The sequence below is a fragment of the Triticum urartu genome, chromosome 2A, assembly GCF_056163025.1.
Source record: "Triticum urartu cultivar PI428250 chromosome 2A, HENAU_Tu73, whole genome shotgun sequence".
In the NCBI taxonomy this organism is placed as follows: Eukaryota; Viridiplantae; Streptophyta; class Magnoliopsida; order Poales; family Poaceae; genus Triticum; species Triticum urartu.
This window is the reverse complement of record NC_141874.1, coordinates 449761518-449783091: the sequence shown is the minus strand read 5'-3', so window position 1 is coordinate 449783091 and position 21574 is coordinate 449761518.

The window sequence follows — 21574 nt, the reverse complement described above, 5'->3', positions numbered from 1 at the left end:
ATGGCCAAGATGCGGCCTCCCGACGCCGTCTTTGCCACATGCCGACGACCCTCAAGTATATATTCCTTCGAAACCTGCCTTGCTCTACTGCCCCAGCTCCCCACTTGGTTTCGTGTGGATCCTTTTCTACTTCCGTCCGCTGTTCCAAAGCCACCTAGACTTTTACAATTATTAGAGGTAAAGCTAGTTCATACAGTCGACTCTAAAAGTTTGTTCAAACAGGGAAGAAAGTGGGAAAACTATAGCATGAATCTAGGACTTGGTTCTAAGAGGAAATGGGGGAAAGTAGTAGGTACTAGCTACCCAACCGGTCTCTTGGTTGAAAAGACGAAGAAAGCATGGTGGATGGCGAAGGGTGGGGGGAATTGCACCTATCTCTTGGTTGGAAAACGAAAGAAAGTGACGGGTGTTGGGGGACAACGCAAATGAGAATGAGCAGGTCTAGATTTCCTGTGCTCACATAGGAAAATGTCGCCGAGGAGATAAAAATGGGACAAATGCAGACATGGTGCCTGAGTGTTCGCCGCTCTCGACAACCACATTTGCCTCACCACTTTATGCCCCTGCTGTCCCTATGCCCATATCGCTACCGTTAATGTAAAATCACATGAAGCATTAAGCAATGCCACCTAATGTCACTAATAAGTAATGGTCTAGTGTCGTCGATAAATTGAAGCAATGCCACCATCATTTTATGAAGTGCTTCCGTCTTGCTTTATTTCGCATGAATTGTGTTTTTGCAGTTACACTTAAATCTCACACCGCTAACATTTCTTCATCCCAGTGGGACTGCACAAATTTGATTGCACATTTACTGACCATGTGCTACTCTCATGACAGTAATACTAATGCTATTGTTCTGCATATTAATCTAGTGGCAGTGTTGATGTGATGTGATGCTACTTACTTAAGGACACTTTCATACTGTCAATCTAGTGCCAATTATAACACAACAGATGTTGTTGTTAATCATACGCCACTGCAAATATCTGTCACTGTTGAAATAACCGTATTTCGTATTGGCGCAAACAGGGATGTCTGTCTCCATATTGTTTCGGGATGTCTATCTCCGTATCGTTTCTATCCATGCAATCAAAAGCACACACCTCAGTTTTAGTAGAATTGCACAAAATGCGGTGGCTATCCCTCGTTGCTGTCGTCTAACCACCCGTCTTCCAGGTATTCCTACATTGGTAGTTATTAGGTAGAATGACCAACGTGATATAAAATAAGTTGATTCGTATGTTTTACTTCCTGATTGCAGTGTAGGGACGAGCGAAAACAACTGCATCCTACTCCAGAATGCACTTTCTGCCAATTCATCCATGTACCAAGGACTAGCTGGCATGGCTACACAATGGTTTTTTGGACAGGTGCGCGGACAAGAGGCATTGTGGTCTGCTTATTTCTGCAAATAGCGGTTCTTAAATTTAGTGGAATGCACAAGAATTTCAGCTGGTCAGTACACTACATGGTTCAGTTCAGCATTCCAGCTGAGAATACAATTATAATTGGTTATTCTGGAATGAGAGAACCTAACCCTGGATGGTGGCAACAAGAAAAAACTAGAGTGAACTCCAGGAAATTTAAGCCTGCCGGGAGGCCCTTTGCTCAGAGAAGCCTTGCTTGTTTTTTCCTGATTTGTAAACCTTCTCACAACTTTGTCTTTTGCTGTGAACTAATATATGTTTGTTATATTCTATGAATCGTTGATATGTATAAAATTGCTTAACTTATGCTTTTCAAGTTTTTTATGAAGCCGAGTTTAATGTGAGTGTTCCACATTAACGCTGGACTAGCATGTGAAGGTTTGGAATTTACATTATGGCCTCAGTTAACTGCGTGAACCACTGTAACAAGATACATAGTTGCTTATATGTCAGACAGTACATTGTTGATTGTTAGCTGGTCGATAGCCTAGTGTTGAAGCGAGCTGAGCCAATGTGTCGTGTTTTGCACAATTGCTTACAAGTGGGGTAGCACCAACAGTGTTTACAAGTACTTATGTATACGTCGACGCACAGTTCTCGAACGAGTACTCTATTTCATCAAAACACACACTGCTCGTCTGATAAAACTAGTGAGGACGCATATGTTTCGACAACAATTACGATGATTCACGGGCACACAAAAGTAGCAGTAGTTCCCATAGACAGATTCAAACAGAGTACTAGCCCCAGAGGGCTCGATAACAGGCAAGGTTCGGATAATTAGACAGAATCCAGACTACTATTAAACACTAGCTGGGGCAAGTATTTCATACCTCAATCTAATTTGGGCTGGACACAAGATGGACCTTGCCATGAACAACATCAAGGACGTCCGGCAGCAGCTCAATCCTGTGAACCTTCATGAAGACAACCTTGTGGCGTTGCCACTCATAAACTTGTTTGTGGAGGCATGCCACATCATCTTCCTGCGTAAGCTTGACAAGAACAGTATGCCTCACAAACAAAGGAGTAGCTTTGAACTTCTTGTGCTTCAGTACACCCTGGACAACACACCTGACAACAGTGAGGCCGGAATACAACTCTTCATTGGTATAAGCGCAAACGGCTTCCAGGATCCAACAGCCTAAAAACTCAGTTTTCCTAGTGCGGATATTCAGGTCATCTGCCTCATAGCGAGTGACATGTACAACCACACAATCCTTGTCTGCATCAGGGCTCTAATTGAAACAGAAATAAATTCTGAATTACTTTCCAGTATAAGAAACACAAGTTATTTAAACCACTATGTATAGCATGACATCGAAGCTAATAAAATTTTGCATTATTCATCACCACATACTTAGATGAAAAACCACAATCGAGATCGGCAAAGAAGAAAATCACCTTGGGCAGCTCAGCGGGGGGGGGGGGGGGGGGGGGCACATCCTCGAAGGGGGAAAACTACTCCTGCAGTGCCACAGGGGCTGTAACCTCAAACGAAGGGTTGACCATCTCAGTAGTGGCCGTGAGCGTATCTGGGGTCGGCTCAGTGGCTTCCTACATCTTCTTGGAGCTCTCTGTCTCGTGGGGATCAGCCTCCCATGTCTGCTCCAATATCCGCAAATCTTTGCCTGGTTCTCCTTTGTCCATCATGAAACTGAGGAATACTAGGATACCACTGAAAGGAAAAAACAATCACAATGACAGTGAAACAAAAAAGAGAGTGAGGATCGGTTACTACTTTGCAAAAGTTCTTTTTTTCTCTAAACGAAAATATACCAACATCATGGATCCGCTTACCTTCCCTTCATTGGAGAGAAGAATAGTGGCAGATGCGAGTGTTGCCTTTCTTGAAGACGGTGAGGGAGAAGGCGATTCAACGAAGAGTGAAATGATGTTGCTTCGTCCGTCAAACTTAGACTGCGGGGAGGTGGGGTTTGGTGATACGACGGCTCGTTATTGCAGCGCTATGACAAGGGTGACTCTCCGCCTACATACTGCCTTCTAATTTGGTGGATGGCATTTGGGCCCGTGCACTGCATGGCCCGCATGTCGGTGAACAAAACTATAACGACATTCAGTAGAGGGAGACATTTCGATGACCTAGGAGGAGCCAGAAGTGGTATTGTATCCACTATACTAGTAGTAATTGTTTTCTGGGTAGCTGTAGAGTGTCTCCACTGTACTAGTAGTAATTGTTTCTCTCGGCCCAAGACAAAACAGCCCATCCACTTGAGTAAATAGTAAAATCAATTCAACATTCCATATATTTAGTGAATGAGAGGGGCTACCCACACACAGCACACCGCCCCCCAAAAAAACCTGGGTGTTCTTCTTCCTCCTCACTCCCACTCACCTCACATCAGCTCGCTCCACTCGTACCCCAAAATTCATCACCTCACTCCTACAGAAAACCCCAGCTCCCCTTCTTCCTCACTACCATAGAAAAACCCCAGCTCCCCTTCTTCTTCAATCGCACTACAATTAGGCTCGTCATTCGTTACTCTGCTCAAATCAATGAGTGCGACGCGACGCCCTCGAGGAAAATGGAGTTGCCTGACCCCCAGTGCCAAGAAGATGAGGCTCCCGCCAGCGGCGACGCCTGTTGTAGATCCTGCACCCGGCAGCGCGGGGAGAAGCGGCGACCCCGCTGCTACCTCTTGAGCACTGCTTTGGTTTTCCCTTGAAGAGGAACGGGTGATGCAGCAAAGTAGCGTAAGTATTTCCCTTAGTTTTTGAGAACCAAGGTATCAATCCAGTAGGAGGCCACGCACGAGTCCCTCGCACCTACACAAACAAATAAAATCCTCGCAACCAACGCAATAAAGGGGTTGTCAATCCCTTCATGGTCACTTACGAAAGTGAGATCTAATAGATATGATAAGATAATATTTTTGGTATTTTTATGATAAAGATGCAAAGTAAATAAAGCGAAATAAAAACAGCACCAGAAATAGCTTGTTGATGGGAGATTAATATGATGGAAAATAGACACGGGGGCCATAGGTTTCACTAGTGGCTTCTCTCGAGAGCATAAGTATTACGGCAGGTAAACAAATTACTGTTGAGCAATTGACAGAATTGAGCATATTATGAGAATATCTAGGTATGATCATGTATATAGGCATCATGTCCGAGACAAGTATACCGACTCCTGCCTGCATCTACTACTATTACTCCACACATCGACCGCTATCCAGCATGCATCTAGAGTATCTCTCCCTAATAATAAATAACGGATTGAGTCTCCAGGTTCACCGTTGCGGCAGTTTTGCAAAACAACCCTTGACTTTTATGAAAATCAACCCGCAATCCAGATAAAACTCACTGATCCCGAACCGGTATGAGCGAGAGAAAAAAGAAAAAAAAACGCACCCCTGCCTCTGAATTGCCGATCCCATCTCACCTCCACCGCGCCGCTGACCGCCGCCTCGCCGCCAACTCCGCCGGCGCACCTTCACCCTCTGCCACGCTGCCGCAAACCGCCGGCCCCTGCTTCTCCGCCTACTCATCCGGCGCGCCAACTAGCTAGCCCTACCCCAAGTGCCCACCCCATGGCCTTCCATCACCGACAACACTCGACGCCACAGCCGTTGTCGGCTCCTGCCGCCCCTGCTACCACGGCGCCGCCGGGACTCCTCCCTGTTGCTTCGACCTCTGATTGGTTCCCCCAACCCTGCCAGTTTCTTCACCAACAACTTCTTCCCTGCGCACTCGGCCAGCCATCCGACCTATCTGGCTGGCTCCCGTGGCCAACATCGCCGCCACCCTTTTGTCGCTTCCCACTCCAGCGGCTCACCTCCACCTGCGTGCCACGCCCCGACCTCCCCTTTCCGCGTGGTATGCTTCCCAATCTCCTGCATCACTTCCTGACACATGCCATGTCTAATCTGGACAAGCAGGAGGAGCCAACCACATGCGCCCCTCTGGACGGCTTGCTTTCTGCGTGATGCTGCTTTGCTTGCCGTGTGTGTGGTATATTTTTGTTGTAGTCTTAATTTGTGTTCATATACATGCAACAAACTGATTATATTAATTTTCAGGTACACAGATTATTTGTAGGAGTATAAAAAGAAATATAAGTTCTATGATTATTTAAATAGCCAGATAGATAAAACACAGTATGTGTTACACTGAATTTTCCTTATAAAGTTCATTTTTGTATTCTGCTTATTTATTCAGCTGATGTTATGTTATATCCTATAATTGGCTTGCTTTATACACAAGTCTGAATTTCAATGTTGCTAAAGAAAGATACAAGGATCAGTGCTCTAACATTGCTGAAAGACTCAAAGACATGTATAATGAATCAGACACAGTATGCTTTCTACTTGCCATTTCCTTACTGACTAAACCTGAGTACATGACTATTTTTAGTTTTCTCATAGGAGAGGTAGTGGAGGGGACACACATAAGCTGCTGTCCATATGCATAGTGGGTGGTAGATTACAATGACATTGGCGCCTGCGACGTTGTCTGCTTCTATTGTTCTTCTTAATTAATTCTCTAGCTATTCGTAATGATGCAATTTTGGGATGTGTGTGCTGCTGTTGCATAGTTTACATAGAACAAATAATGGAGATAATTTTGCTGCTTATATATTAATGTTATTTTTTGTTAATTACATTGTGTCATAAAGATTCTCTTTCTTGGTTCTATTTTTTAGTGTTCGATTGGTTGAATATGCTAAGATGATGATACTGTTACAATTCGTTTGAGTTGTGCTATTCTCCTCACTCCTCGCCCTGATGGAGGGCACCATGTAGCAGCACTGCAACCTTCAGTTCATGCCCTGCTCACCATGACCCGCCTTCTCATCTAGGGTAACGTAGATTGTCTCCTCACCATTGAAGTTCATGTGTCCTCTCGACCCAGTCTATGCATGTGAGCTGAAGAATTGTTTGCATGTTCACAATTGGTGATTGAAGGGTGGCCAATGGTTTCCCTAATTTTCTTGTAGTTGTTTGTTGAATAATATTTAAAATTAAGATTGTGGAGAGCTCTAAATTACTGTAAAACTTGGTCTTCTTCGTGTTGCTGCTTACTGATTCCATTATGCTAACTCATTTCCCTATTAAGTCTGAAAGCAAAAATGATTGTATTGATTAATTATCTTTACAGGTTTTCATCGAGTCAGTTGTGATTCCATTTTTAAAGCATAGTTGGACTGTTGCAGTATTTGTTTTCATCACGTCAGATACTCTGAAATGTTTGCTTGAAGAGGTAATGTAGTATTGACAGAGGCTCTTTCGCTTAATTTAGGCCACGTTATTGGGCTTGGTTGAAAATCACATCCATGCTTAGTGGCTTACCATTTATTTAGTGCTTAGTTATCTATCTGTCTTTTTTATTGCTACTAGCAGAAATTCTGGCAATTTTTTCCAACGAACATATTGACATTTTCAATATCTTTTGATTGGCTATTTCTTTGAAGCTTAAATTATGAAAGGGATAAAGGAGAAATAATGTGTAGCATGGTATGGTGTATATACCAGTTTCATGATGTGTGTATCCAAGCATATAAAGCACAACTAAACTTATTTAATAGCTTCTACATTTTCTCTTGGGGAAGGAAAGAGTGTGTGGATTGTGATGGAAATACTGGTCCAGAGCAAGTTTGAGTAGTAGCTGCAAATCTGGCACACCGAAGTCCCCTGAGCTCCCCTCTGGACTAAGCCATTGTTCAATTTTGTACTGTCAATTTTAGCAGAAATTGGTTGTTTGTGGAGACACAAGGTGTAGTAATAGATGATTAGAGAACAACAAATAAAAACTATGTGCTAAAAGCCTAAAACTGATAGATTTAGCTCCAGGCATTGCATTCTTTTGCTTTGTTGTACTGTTATATCCATGAATTGTATATTTGCAGTAGACTGTATGCATATGAATCTTATGTTGCATTACGCTCACTTCGTTGTTAGTAGCCCTCTTACAAGAGATTGCGAAGTACCCGATCTATGTTTGGTGTCAAACAATATCAATTCGACTAAATGGTTTCTCAGTCTCAAGTTCACAATTTCTGCATCCTTTGAATTGTATACAATAAGATACAGAAGCAATAGATCCCCAACCGGCAGAAAAAGGCAAACTTGATCTATTTCAGTTCATCAATAAATCTATTAGAACTTACAAGTTAGCCTAGCTAACACAAGAAAATCAAGGACCGATGTACTTCTAACATTATTTCTTATTTACATCAAACTAGAAGAACATTGATGGAACATATTCTTTTATACTCTCCTTGCTTGAGTTAATGGAGTATAATAGTGCATTTGGCTGAGATGAAGCACATGAATACTTCAAACTTTTAAGAGCTTCAGGAGGAGGGGCTTGTTCAAGCAGTTCTTGCCTGGTGGAAGAAATTTTCTATTATTAAATGAAATCTTTTACTTACAAAGAGGAAGGGAGGACGCCTCGGTACTCCACGGATGCGCTTGCCCCCTTTGCACCAAAGAGGAAGGGAGGACGCTGCGCGGGCTGGCACCCGCCTGGCGCCCCCGGTCGTCATGGCTTGCGTCACGGGCACCTCGTGAGGTACCCCGCCTTGATCTCTCCGCCTCCTCGTGAGCCAGCCTGACGAGGCCGCGCCTGAGGAAGCTCTGCGTCGTCCGCCCCGCGAGGCTTGGCCCCTCGCGAGGGTCTTGGGTTTGTGTTGGTGAAGATGGGCCGCGCTGGGCCCCCTTTTGAGCCACGCCGCAGGCCGCAGGCAGGCAAGTCTGGGGACCCCCGTTCCCAAAACGCCGACATATATCATGTTCACTGTTTTGACCTGAGGGGGAAACTTCTTCTGTCCCCTTGTATTCGATGGATGGGGCTCCTCATCGTCATTCTCACTTTGCGACCCCTTCTCCTTGTCTTCGGCATTCAACTTGCCATCCTGTTTGAAGACCCAAAAACTCTGGTAGGTATGATTGGCTGGTTTATCAGGGGTGCCATGGATCTGACATGGACGGTCGAATATGCGGTCCAAGTTGGAAGAGCTCGAATTGTTCCTTTTATATGGCTTCTTCCGCTGACTGGGCTTGGAGCCACTGAATCTGACGTTGGCCGCTGTGTTATCGGTATTGTTATCATTGCTTCGACACTTGTGTCTGTTGCATCGGGGCTTGCCGTTGCTATTTCTGGCTTCAGAGGTGCTAGGTTCGCTTGTATTGTTATTGCTACGGGCTAGCCCGCTATCTTCTCCCATGCAAAAGCGGGTCATGAGTGCCGTGAGGGCTGCCATGGACTTCGGCTTTTCCTGGCCGAGGTGTCAGGCAAGCCATTCGTCGCGGATGCTGTGTTTAAAGGCCGCTAGGGCTTTGGCATCCAGACAGTCGACGATCTGGTTCTTTTTAGTTAAGAACCTAGTCCAGAATTTCCTCGCTGACTCTCCGGGCTGTTGGACTATGTGACTTAAGTCATCGGCATCCGGAGGTCTGACATATGTGCCTTGGAAGTTGTCACGGAAGGCGTCTTCTAGGTCTTCCCAGCTGCCAATAGAGTTTTCAGGCAAGCTGTTCAGCCGGTGCCGGGCTGGCCCCTTGAGTTTTAGGGGGAGGTATTTGATGGCATGAAGATCATCGTCGCGGGCCGCATCAATATGGAGAATAAAGTCTTCAATCCATACCACGAGATCTGTGGTTCCATCATATGATTCGATATTCACGGGTTTGAACCGTTTTGGGAATTCATGTTCCATTACTTCATCAGTGAAGCAAAGGGGGTGTGCGGCGCCTGTATATCGGGCCAGGTCGTGACGTAGTTCGGATGAAGTTCGTCTACGGTTTTCGGCCCGGACGTGATTGTGGTTGCCGTGTTCGGCTTGATAGCCGTCGTCGCGCGTCGAGGCATGCCCCCTCGATCTGTATATCGATCTGGCCGGACCTGATTTATTCTTCTGGTCCTGCCGCAAGTCATATGTGTATCCCCGAGCTGTTTTATCTCTACCTTTATGGCGAGGTAGGATGGGCTGGTGTTCTCCTTGAGTTTCCATTTTGTCCCGGCCATGTGGTGGTCGATCAGCCACATTACACGCTGATGGTACGGGCTCAAGTGCCTCGTCATCGAATTGAGGTAGCAGTTTACGCTTCGAGTAACTTTTGGTTGGGCGCTCGAGGCCATATTCCTCTGCTGCCAGGACATTAGTCCATCTATCGTTGAGCAGAGCTTGATCAGCTTGAAGCTGTTGCTACTTCTTTTTCAGGCTCCTTGAAGTGGCTATTAGCCGTTGCTTAAACCGCTCCTGCTCAAGAGGTTCCTCAGGCACGATAAAGTCTTCGTCTCCAAGGCTCACCTCATCCTCGGAGGGCGGAAGGTAATTACTGTCCTCCGAGTCTTCATTCGCGGCATGTTCATCAGGGCTTACTTGCCCATCCTCTCGATTGTCTTGTTCAGAGTTTTGCTCGACGGGGTTTTCTTGGTCTTCGGCATCATCCGGAGTGTTGTTGTCTCTCGTGCCGGTATTGCTGTCACTACAAAAAAATACACTTCCGTGATGATATGTGTTTGTCACAGTAGGTCACGTTTTCTGTCATGCATGTACATCCATGACAAATTTATGACAGAATCAAGATAGTCATACCCGTGCTGCCGTAGAAGTGTTCCATGACATTACCAAAATTATCATCATGGAAGTGTCCACTTCCATGACGATCAATCGCGCATCACAGAAGTGCTTTCGTCAAGGGTGACTGACACGTGGCATCCACCCTAACGGAACGCCGTTAAGCTATCAGGTCCGGTTTTGGATCCGATAACCCATTAACAACCTAGACCAATGGGGATTTTCCATCTGTAATATTCTGATTGGCTGATGGAAACACGTGTCAGCTCCGCGTTGGCACATGTGTCACTCATCCAATGGGCGAGATGCGCCTATGATATGTTGACACGTGGACCGGCCCAAAAGTGGCCCATAAAGTTTAAATGGGCCAGCCCAACTAAAGGCCCACAAGATTTTATGGTCCATAATGTGCCGCCCTAGCAAAAGGCCCACGAGATTTTGCGGGCCATAATGGGCCGGCCCAGATAAAGGCCCATGAGATTTTGTGGGCCATAATGGGCCGGCCCAGCTAAAGGCCCACAAGATTTTGCAGACCATAATGGGCCGACCCAGCTAAAGGCCCAACATTTTCAGTTAAGGCCCGTATGACTAGTGTCAAATCGGCCCATCAACGGCCTATCCTAAACTTGTCATCATCGCGGCCCATGGTCACTTCTAGCCCGTTAACAGTCTGCTAAGTATATGGGCCGAATTACAGCCCGGTGTATTTCCGGCCTGTTAAAGGTCCCGGTTCATTTGGGCCCATTTACAGGCCATTGAAACTTTCGGCCCATAAACAACCATGAAGGTTTTGGGTCATATTCGGCCATGTCTGAGATTCGGCCTGTTAGAGGCCCACTATAGATTTGGGCCACTTTCAGCCTGTTGTGATTTTCGGCCTGTTAACGTCGGACGAAATCCATGGGCCATATGTGGACCAACGTCACATCGGGCCCATTAATGGCCCATATAAAAATGATGATAATCTAGCCCGACCGAACTTCCGGCCTGTTAAAGGCCCATGTATTAGGTCGGCGCATTTACGGCCCGTCCGAATTTCAGCCTGTGAAAGATCCGCATCATAAATGGGCCACCATTTCGGCCTGCTAAGACCAGTGGGTTATTTGGCACAATCAGGGCCCAATCTCACTTTCGGTCTTTTAAAGGCCCATGTTTTTATGGGCTCGAGATATTTACACCTGTAAACGGCCTATTGTTACTGAGGGCCCAAATTATGTTTAGGCCTGTTAAGGCCCACTATGGGCACATGCCTACCAGAAAAATATGAAACCTTATGTTGATTTAGGCCCAGATATTTTTAGTGCGCTACATGCAAATTTCGGCCCATAATCGTTTTTAGCCCAATTGGAATGGGCCCGACGAATGTTGGCATGTTGGGCTCCTACGAAGCTTTCAGTCGAATACATTACTAAGATAAACCTACACTATACAAAAATAGCGTCATAATTATTGCAGCCTTTGGCCGCATCATAAATGTTGTATCACAACAAAATAAATTCCAACCATACAACAAAAGGCCTGTTGGCATAAAGTTTGCAGTCCTTGCAGATAAAAGCACCATCAGATGTATAGAAGCACAAATCATTTGACCTGAGTGCTAATGTTTCAGGCTGTAGAATCTGATGGAGCAGCACGATCTTCACCTTTTTTCCGCCATTGCTCTTGAACAATGAAGTGAATGTCTGGTAGTCTAGTTTCAAAACCATTCATATCTTGACGACATTTGTCAACCACTATTCTTGTTTCCAAAACGACATCCATTAGGGATTGGACTTGTGTCTGGAGCATAGATATATCACTCTGTCTAGCAGGAAGATTTTGTTCAGTAGGCGATTTGGACGAGGTAATCTTGACGACCAACCAAGAATTACATAGGAAGGTGCTTTCTGCACTGTTAGTGGAGAGATACTGACGCACTGCAGCAAGAGGTAACATTGTGCCTGTGGTAGCCTCGTCACCTTCAGGTGGTTGTGGCTGTTCAATCATTTTTTCCATAGCTTCCTGAAAGTTTGAACTTGTAGATTAGTGTACCAGATAAGTTACTAATGAGAGAAAAACAAACAATGTAGGTTACACGTTTATACATAACTTATTTTGGTGAACTACTGTCATACATTAACATGTATTATAGTGCCAACTACATAATAAAATCACTTTCGGAACATATGTCCATGTAGCATGCTTACTGTATTGTCTATTTCCTCACATTCGTTGACAGCTAAGGATAAAGAGACGTTGTTTAAAGTAGGATGAACATAGTATGACATCATTCATATCATGGGCAAACATATATAAAACAAACAGGCTATTTTATCATTGTGTGCGCACGTGAACATAACAACTAGAATGCAGATCAAGAGCAAAAGAATATCCTTCATCTCTTTTAAACCATGTAAGGTGAAATGATACGTTAAGACAACTGTGTATAAAAGTGAACAAAGTAACTGACATTGGTTGCAAACCAAGTAGTTAAATGAACACATCACAGTACCAATCAGTTCAAAGGCAGGAGCAGTAAGGACTTACAACAGTGGCTTGAACTGGTGTGCTCATGCCCTTCATCTTGCTGGTGTGGCAATCCTTGAAGATTTGCACTGCATTCGGTTCAGGTTCTTTTTGGTCAGCACAGGCTTTCCTCTGTATTTGGAACAAGTCAATATAGATACGATAATATAGCACAGAAAAAAGAAGTAGCCGCTATATACAAGAGCCTCGCAGTGTGCAATATAGCTTCGAGATCCTGTTGTCTGTTGGAATTTCACTTTAGAACGGTTGGTCTTGTTCTTCAAACAGTTAGCCTAGAAGAATATACACTTGTAAGGCACATACATAAATACAACTTCAATATTTGGTCTAATCAAATACATATAGCCAACCTGATACTTTGGATCAGACCACTATTTAATGAGGGTTGTCCAGTCTTCATCTGTAATATATTCCACTGGAGATGTTTGGGCGATTTCATTGTTAGCCTTGCCTTCAAAGTGAGATTTTCTAAGGTGGTACCGATACTGTCGCAGAGCAGACTGAAAAACGTGAGTGCATGCTTGTTTAGTTGCATCATCTTTCGTATCCAACTTGAACCTCATCTGTTGAAAAAATAATGTGAGTCTTATTAGGAGGAAGCTATAAAGTATGGGACAGAGCAAGACAATATTACTAATTGCGATGAATAACATTACTTACGGATAAATGGTCAAGGAAGGTGTTAAACTGGGTATTGTCTTTGTCATTCCTGTACTGGATCCATGTTGGGAGGATACATGCATGACACCTAATGGCAACGGCTGCCTCTGATACTAACTTGGCTGACTCTGTAGCATCACGTGGCCTTTTTAAACCTGCCTCAAAATGGATCTCCATTCTTCCTCCTTTAGATTTTGTTAATCTGTCAAGCATTATCCCTGATGTCTGTTTCCGCTTGCGTCGTGGTACTAGTTCAACAACAAATATGGAAAGTGTTAGTGTACATCAAACTATGAGAGTACATATAAAGGAGCATGCAACTGTCTCGTTCAGGTACTGTCTTGGTGTTGATGCTCATGAGGTTCGTCTGATCTTGCCAAGTCCTATTGTGTCAGCAGTGCTTCAGAAGTAGTGTTAGGTGCGAAGGCAGCTTGGGAACTGGCCAGTTCCGGAGCAAACGAACGAGTAACTCGTTGAGATGCTGGTATAGTTGAAGCGGATGCTGCAGCTGGTGGAGTAGGTGATATTGTGTTTGTAGATTTAGCCGGTGGACTTGGACCGTCTACTGCACTATAAGTACCAGCAGAATCTGGACGGAAAATCCTTTTTCATTTCTCCCGACGAGTAACACCACTCCGTACTATATTATTTTCCTTGCTCTTTTTTGACTTTGCCATGTGAAGCCGTACACACAACACAAAAGAATAAAATCGCTCTTCAGAACTCATTCATGCATGATACAGACAAGCAATACTTTGATGTAAGACAACCGTATAAGGATGGAATATGTAAGAAAAACAAGACGGCATGACATATTCACAGCTACGATGTGTAAACTAAGTAGAAGAATTTTCAAGAAAATAGAAGTAATGCAAGCTAGACACCATATGAAAGATGCAACCAATATTACTCTGCCAAGTTAAAAGTGTCTTGTCATAAGTGGCAATTCAAAAAATTAGAAGCAGTACAACATAGAAATCAATGCAAGATGCAACCACTATCAAACTACCATTTTAAAAGCATCCAATCATGAGTGACTGATGCGGGATATACAACAACAGTACTTTGATGTAAGAGCATGGTATGATAGATAGATGCAGTGTATTCGAGACACAGAACGCCATGTCATATGCACATGTATAACGTATAAACTCGGCAGGTGCAATTTAATCAAAATAGAAGAAATACAGGCTAGACAACATATGCAACATGAAACCAATTATCACACTATCAACTTGGAGCAAGCACCTGCGATGGTGGAGTACGGGAGATGAACTCATCATGTAGACTTGGTACTTCAACTTCATTAGCAATAGCAGAGGAAAATCTAGAGAGTCTCTGTTTGCGTCGGTGCGGAGGATCACCAACATCCCCTAACTTACTCTTTTCCTTCCTATTTTCTGATATTGCCTTATGAAGTCAAAACCACAAGAAGATGAATAAAATTAGCTTTGCATAACTGGTTGATGCATCATACAGACAAACACTACTTTGATGTAAGGCAAGCGCATGATAGGAGGATGGAATATATACAAAAAAAGACAACGTTTCATATTCACACGTACGATATGAGGATGGAATATGTATGAAAAAACAGTAAGCGGAAGGCATTTCAACAAAATTAGAAGAAATGAAAGCTAGGCACCATATAAACATGCAACCAATATCACTCTATCATGTAAAAAGTGTCTCGTCGTAAGTGCCATTTCAAGAAATTAGAAGCAGTACAAGCTAGAAGACAATGCAAGATGCAACCTACATCACATTCCCAAGTTAAATGTGTCTTATGGGTAAGTGATCGTTGCAGGTATAAGTTCTAAGCTACGCAGATACAATTCAACATGATTAGAAGCAATATGCTACCTCTTGAGCACTACGTTGGTTTTCCCTTGAAGAGGAAAGGGTGATGCAGTAGAGCAGCGTAAGTATTTCCCTCAGTTTTTGAGAACCAAGGTATCAATCCAATAGGAGGCCACACATGAGTCCCTTGCACCTACACAAACAAATAAACTCCTCGCAACCAACGCGATAAAGGGGTTGTCAATCCCTTCACGGTCACCTACGAGAGTGAGATCTGATAGATATGATAAGATAATATTTTTGGTATTTTTATGATAAATAAAAATAATTATGCAAGTAAAATAAATGGCGAAGGAAATAACTAGGTATTGGAAGATTAATATGATGGAAAATAGATCCGGGGGCCATAGGTTTCACTAGAGGCTTGTCTCGAGAGCATAAGTACTACGGTGGGTGAACAAATTATTGTTGAGCAATTGATAGAATTGAGCATAGTTATGAGAATATCTAGGTATGATCATGTATATAGGCATCACGTCCGAGACAAGTAGACCGACTCCTGCCTGCATCTACTACTATTACTCCACACATCGACCGCTATCCAGCATGCATCTAGAGTATTAAGTTCAAGAGAACAGAGTAACGCTTTAAGCAAGATGACATGATGTAGACGGATAAACTCATGCAATATGATATAAACCCCATCTTGTTATCCTCGATGGCAACAATACAATACGTGCCTTGTTGCCCCTACTGTCACTGGGAAAGGAGACCTCAAGATTGAACCCAAAGCTAAGCACTTCTCCCATTGCAAGAAAGATCAATCTAGTAGGCCAAACCAAACTGATAATTCGAAGAGACTTGCAAAGATAACCAATCATACATAAAAGAATTCAGAGAAGATTCAAATATTGTTCATAGATAAACTTGATCATAAACCCACAATTCATCGATCTCAACAAACACACCGCAAAAGAAGATTACATCAAATAGATCTCCACACAACCGGGGGAGAACTTTGTATTGAGATCCAAAAAGAGAGAAGAAGCCATCTAGCTAATAACTATGGACCCGTAGGTCTGAAGTAAACTACTCACACTTCATCGGAGAGGCTATGGTGTTGATGTAGAAGCCCTCCGTGATCGATACCCCCTCCGCCGGAGCTCCGGAAAAGGCCCCAAGATGGGATCTCGTGGATACAGAAAGTTACGGCGCTGGAATTAGGGTTTTGGCTTCGTATCTGGTAGTTTGGGGTACGTAGGTATATATAGGAGGAAGGAGTACGTCGGTGGAGCAACGTGGGCCTCACGAGGGTGGAGGGCGCGCTTGGGGGGGGGGGGGGGGTAGGTGCGCCCCCCTACCTCGTGCCTTCCTGGTTGATTGCTTGACGTAGGGTCCAAGTCCTCTGGATCATGTTAGTTCCAAAAATCATGTCCCCGAAGGTTTCATTCCGTTTGATATTCTTTTTCTGCGAAACTTAGAAATAGGCAAAAAACAGCAATTCTGGGCTGGGCCTCCGGTTAATAGGTTAGTCCCAAAAATAATATAAAAGTGTATAATAAAGCCCAATAATGTCCAAAACAGGATATAATATAGCATGGAACAATAAAAAATTATAGATACGTTGGAGACGTATCAAGCATCCCCAAGCTTAATTCCTGCTTGTCCTCGAGTAGGTAAATGATAAAAAAATAGAATTTTTGATGTGGAATGCTACTTGGCATAATTTCAATGTAATTCTCTTAATTGTGGTATGAATATTCAGATCCGAAAGATTCAAGACAAAAGTTCAATATTGACATAGAAATAATAATACTTCAAGCATACTAACTAAGCAATTGTGTGTCTTCAAAATAACATGGCCAAAGAAAGTTATCCCTACAAAATCATATAGTCTGGCTATGCTCCATCTTCACCACACAAAGTATTTAAATCATGCACAACCCCGATGACAAGCCAAGCAATTGTTTCATACTTTTAGTGTTCTCAAACTTTTTCAATCTTCACGCAATACATGAGCGTGAGCCATGGACATAATACTATAGGTGGAATAGAATGGTGGTTGTGGAGAAGACAAAAAGGGGAAGATAGTCTCACATCAACTGGGCGTATCAATGGGCTATGGAGATGCCCATTAATAGATATCAATGTGAGTGAGTAGGGATTGCCATGCAACAGATGCACTGGAGCTATAAGTATATGAAAGCTCAACAAAAAGAACTAAGTGGGTGTGCATCCAACTCGCTTGCTCACGAAGACCTAGGGCATTTTAAGGAAGCCCATCATTGGAATATACAAGCCAAGTTCTATAATGAAAAATTCCCACTAGTATATGAAAGTGATAACATAGAAAACTCTCTATGACGATCTTGGTGCTACTTTGAAGCACAAGTGTGGTAAAAGGATAGTAGCATTGTCCCTTCTCTCTTTTTCTCTCATTTTTTATTTGGGCCTTTTCTCCTTTTTTTATGGCCTCTTTTTTTTACTTAGTCCAGAGTCTCATCCCGACTTGTGGGGGAATCATAGTCTCCATCATCCTTTCCTCACTTGGGACAATGCTCTAAAAATGATGATCATCACACTTTTTTATTTACTTACAACTCAACAATTACAACTCAATACTTAGAGCAAAATATGACTCTATGTGAATGCCTTCGGCGGTGTACTGGTATATGCAATGAATCAAGAGTGACATGTATGAAAGAATTATGAACGGTGGCTTTGCCACGAATACAATGTCAACTACATGATCACGCAAAGCAATATGACAATGATGGAGCATGTCATGGTAAACGGAACGGTGGTAAGTTGCATGGCAATATATCTCGGAATGGCTATGGAAATGCCATGATAGGTAGGTATGGTGGCTGTTTTGAGGAAGGTATATGGTGGGTGTATGATACCGGCAAAAGGTGCGCGGTATTAGAGAGGCTAGCAATGGTGGAAGGGTGAGATTGTGTATGATCCATGGACTCAACATTAGTCATAAAGAAATCATATACTTACTGCAAAAGTCTACAAGTTATCAAAGCAAAGTATTACGCGCATGCTCCTAGGGGGATATATTGGTAGGAAAAGACCATCGCTCATCCCCGACTGCCACTCATAAGGAAGACAATCAATAAATAAATCATGCTCCGACTTCATCACATAACGGTTCACCATACGTGCATGCTACGGGAATCACAAACTTTAACACAAGTATTTCTCAAATTCACAACAACTCAACTAGCATGACTCTAATATCACCATCTCCATATCTCAAAACAATTATCAATTATCGAACTTCTCATGGTATTCAACACACTCATAAGAAAATTTTATTATTAATCTTGAATGCCTAAAATAATTAAAGAAAATTACCATGCTGTTTTGTAGGACTCTCAAAATAATCTAAGTGAAGCATGAGAGAACAATGGTTTCTATAAAACAAATCTACCAACGTGCTCTAAAAGATATAAGTGAAGCACTAGAGCAAAAACTATATAACTCAAAAGATATAAGTGAAGCACATAGAGTATTATAACAATTTCCGAATCATGAGTGTCTCTCTCAAAAGGTGTGTACAGCAAGGATGATTGTGGAAAACTAACAAATAAGGACTCAAATAATACAAGACGCTCCAAGCAAAACACATATCATGTGGTAAATAAAAATATAGCTCCAAGTAAAGTTACTGATGGAAGTAGAGGAAAGAGGGGATGCCTTCCGGGGCATCCCCAAGCTTTGGCTTTTAGGTGTACTTAGATTATATTGGGGTTGCCATGGGAATCCCCAAACTTAGGCTCTTTCCACTCCTTATTCCATAATCCATCAAATCTTTACCCAAAACTTGAAAACTTCACAACACAAAACTTAAAGTAGAAAATCTCGTGAGCTCCGTTAGCGAAAGAAAACAAAACACCATTTCAAGGTAATGTAACGAACTCATTCTTTATTTATATTGGTGTTAAACCTACCATATTCCAACTTCTCTATGGTTTATAAACTATTTTACTAGACATAGATTCATCAAAATAAGCAAACAACACACGAAAAATAGAATCTGTCAAAAACAGAACAGTCTGTAGTAATATGTATCTAACGCAAGATCTGGAACTCCAGAAATTCTAAAATAAATTTCTGGACGTCATGAATTTATCTGTTAATCATCTGCAAAAAGAATTAACTAATTAGCACTTTCCAAATAAAAATGGCAGCAGTTCTCGTGAGCGCTAAAGTTTCTGTTTTTTTACTGCAAGATTAAAAAGACTTTCCCCAAGTCTTCCCAACGGTTCTACTTGGCAGAAACACTATTTAAACACAAAAAACACAACCAAAACAGAGGCTAGATAAATTATTTATTACTAAACAGGAGCAAAAAGCAAGGAATAAAAATAAAATTGGGTTGCCTCCCAACAAACCCTATCGTTTAACGCCCCTAGCTAGGCATATAAGCGAAGATAGATCTAGGTATTGCCATAATAATAAGATAGATCATTAAACTCATTTCATATTCCCTACGTTCGGCAGCAAGTTTTCTTTGAGGCAAGAAAAAGTAATCAAAAGGGCTATATTTAATGGGACAAAAGTCCCCAAGATCAACTTTGGGAGGTATAGGTTCCTCCTTTGGCCCTTCGTATTGCACAACCAATTCATCATTATAAGCTTACTTTTGACAGAACTTTGTGAGACTATACTCGAGAGAATATCCTAGTCGATTATTTTGAATAGCCAAATCATTATTAAGTTCAGAAATTCTATCAACTAGAACATTGGTAGGAACCCTTTCTCTAAGATTTTCATTGAAAGCAACATAGTCTAGAGATTTAAAACACATTATTTCTTCTTGATCAAAAAGGTTAGCCTCTATGGGAGGACGGCAAGAGTCCACCCTAGAATGCGCAAAGATTTCTTTGGCCTCTTTTATTATGAATCTAAACTCGTGAGCCAAAAAGATAGTAGCGGCACGCTTAACAGAAGAATGCTCAATATTAGAAAATTCTTAGAAAATCCTTTGTATGCAAGGATGCATGTGCATAAATTGTCTTTCAAGTTCAACTACAAGCATGGCGATAGCGTCCGCAAGATTACTAGTTCTATGAAGGATAGAGCTACCCATAGAAGGCAAAGCACCGGCACAAGTAAAGAAATCTTGGATAACTCCTTTTCCAATAATATTACCACTACCAATTCGGAATTTTTTGTATGTAAGATAGGGGGTTCTTCAGCAGGAGCATCAGAATTTTTCATGATATTATTATTGTGCATATCGACAATAATTTCCCCAATTTCAGACATAACGATGGAAAGTGCAAGGGGCAAGAAGAGGCAAATAGAGAAAGAGAGTGAGGATGGAGAGAGAGAGAGAGGGCGAATAAAACAACAAGGGTGAAGTTGGGGGAGAGGAAAACGAGAGGCAAATGGAAACTAATGTAATGCGGGAGATAAGGGTTTGTGATGGGTACTTGGTATGTTGACTTTTGCATAGACTCCCCGGCAACGGCGCAAGAAATGGCTCGTTGTCGGGAGTCCAAATCTTGACTTGTCCTTGTGTAAGCCTCCCCGGCAACGGCGCCAGAAATCCTTCTTGCTACCTCTTGAGAATTGCGTTGGTTTTCCCTTGAAGAGGAGAGGGTGATGCAGCAGAGCAGCATAAGTATTTCCCTCAGTTTTTGAGAACCAAGGTATCAATCCAGTAGGAGGCCATGCACGAGTCCCTTGCACCTACACAAACCAATAAACTCCTCGCAACCAATGCGATAAAGGGGTTGTCAATCCCTTCACGGTCACCTACAAGAGTGGGATCTGATAGATATGATAAGATAATATTTTTGGTATTTTTATGATAAACAAAAATAAAGATGCAAGTAAAATAAATGGCAAAGGAAATAACTAAGTATTGGAAGATTAATATGATGGAAAATAGACCCGGGGGCCATAGGTTTCACTAGAGGCTTCTCTCAAGAGCATAAGTATTACGGTGGGTGAACAAATTATTGTTGAGCAATTGATAGAATTGAGCATAGTTATGAGAATATCTAGGTATGATCATGTATATAGGCATCACGTCCGAGAAAAGTAGACCGACTCCTGCCTGCATCTACTACTATTACTCCACACATCGACCGCTATCCAGCATGCATCTAGAGTATTAAGTTCAAGAGAACAGAGTAACGCTTTAAGCAAGATGACATGATGTAGACGGATAAACTCATGCCATATGATATAAACCGCATCTTGTTATCCTCGATGGCAACAATACAATATGTGCCGCTTTGCCCCTACTGTCACTGGGAAAGGACACCGCAAGATTCAACCCAAAGCTAAGCACTTCTCCCATTGCAAGAAAGATCAATGTAGTAGGGCAAACCAAACTGATAATTCGAAGAGACTTGCAAAGATAACCAATCATACATAAAAGAATTCAGAGAAGATTCAAATATTGTTCATATATAAACTTGATCATAAACCCACAATTCATCAGTCTCAACAAACACACCGCAAAAGAAGATTACATCAAATAGATCTCCACAAGAGAGGGGGAGAACTTTGTATTGAGATCCAAAATGAGAGAAGAAGCCATCTAGCTAATAACTATGGACCCATAGGTCTGAAGTAAACTACTCACACT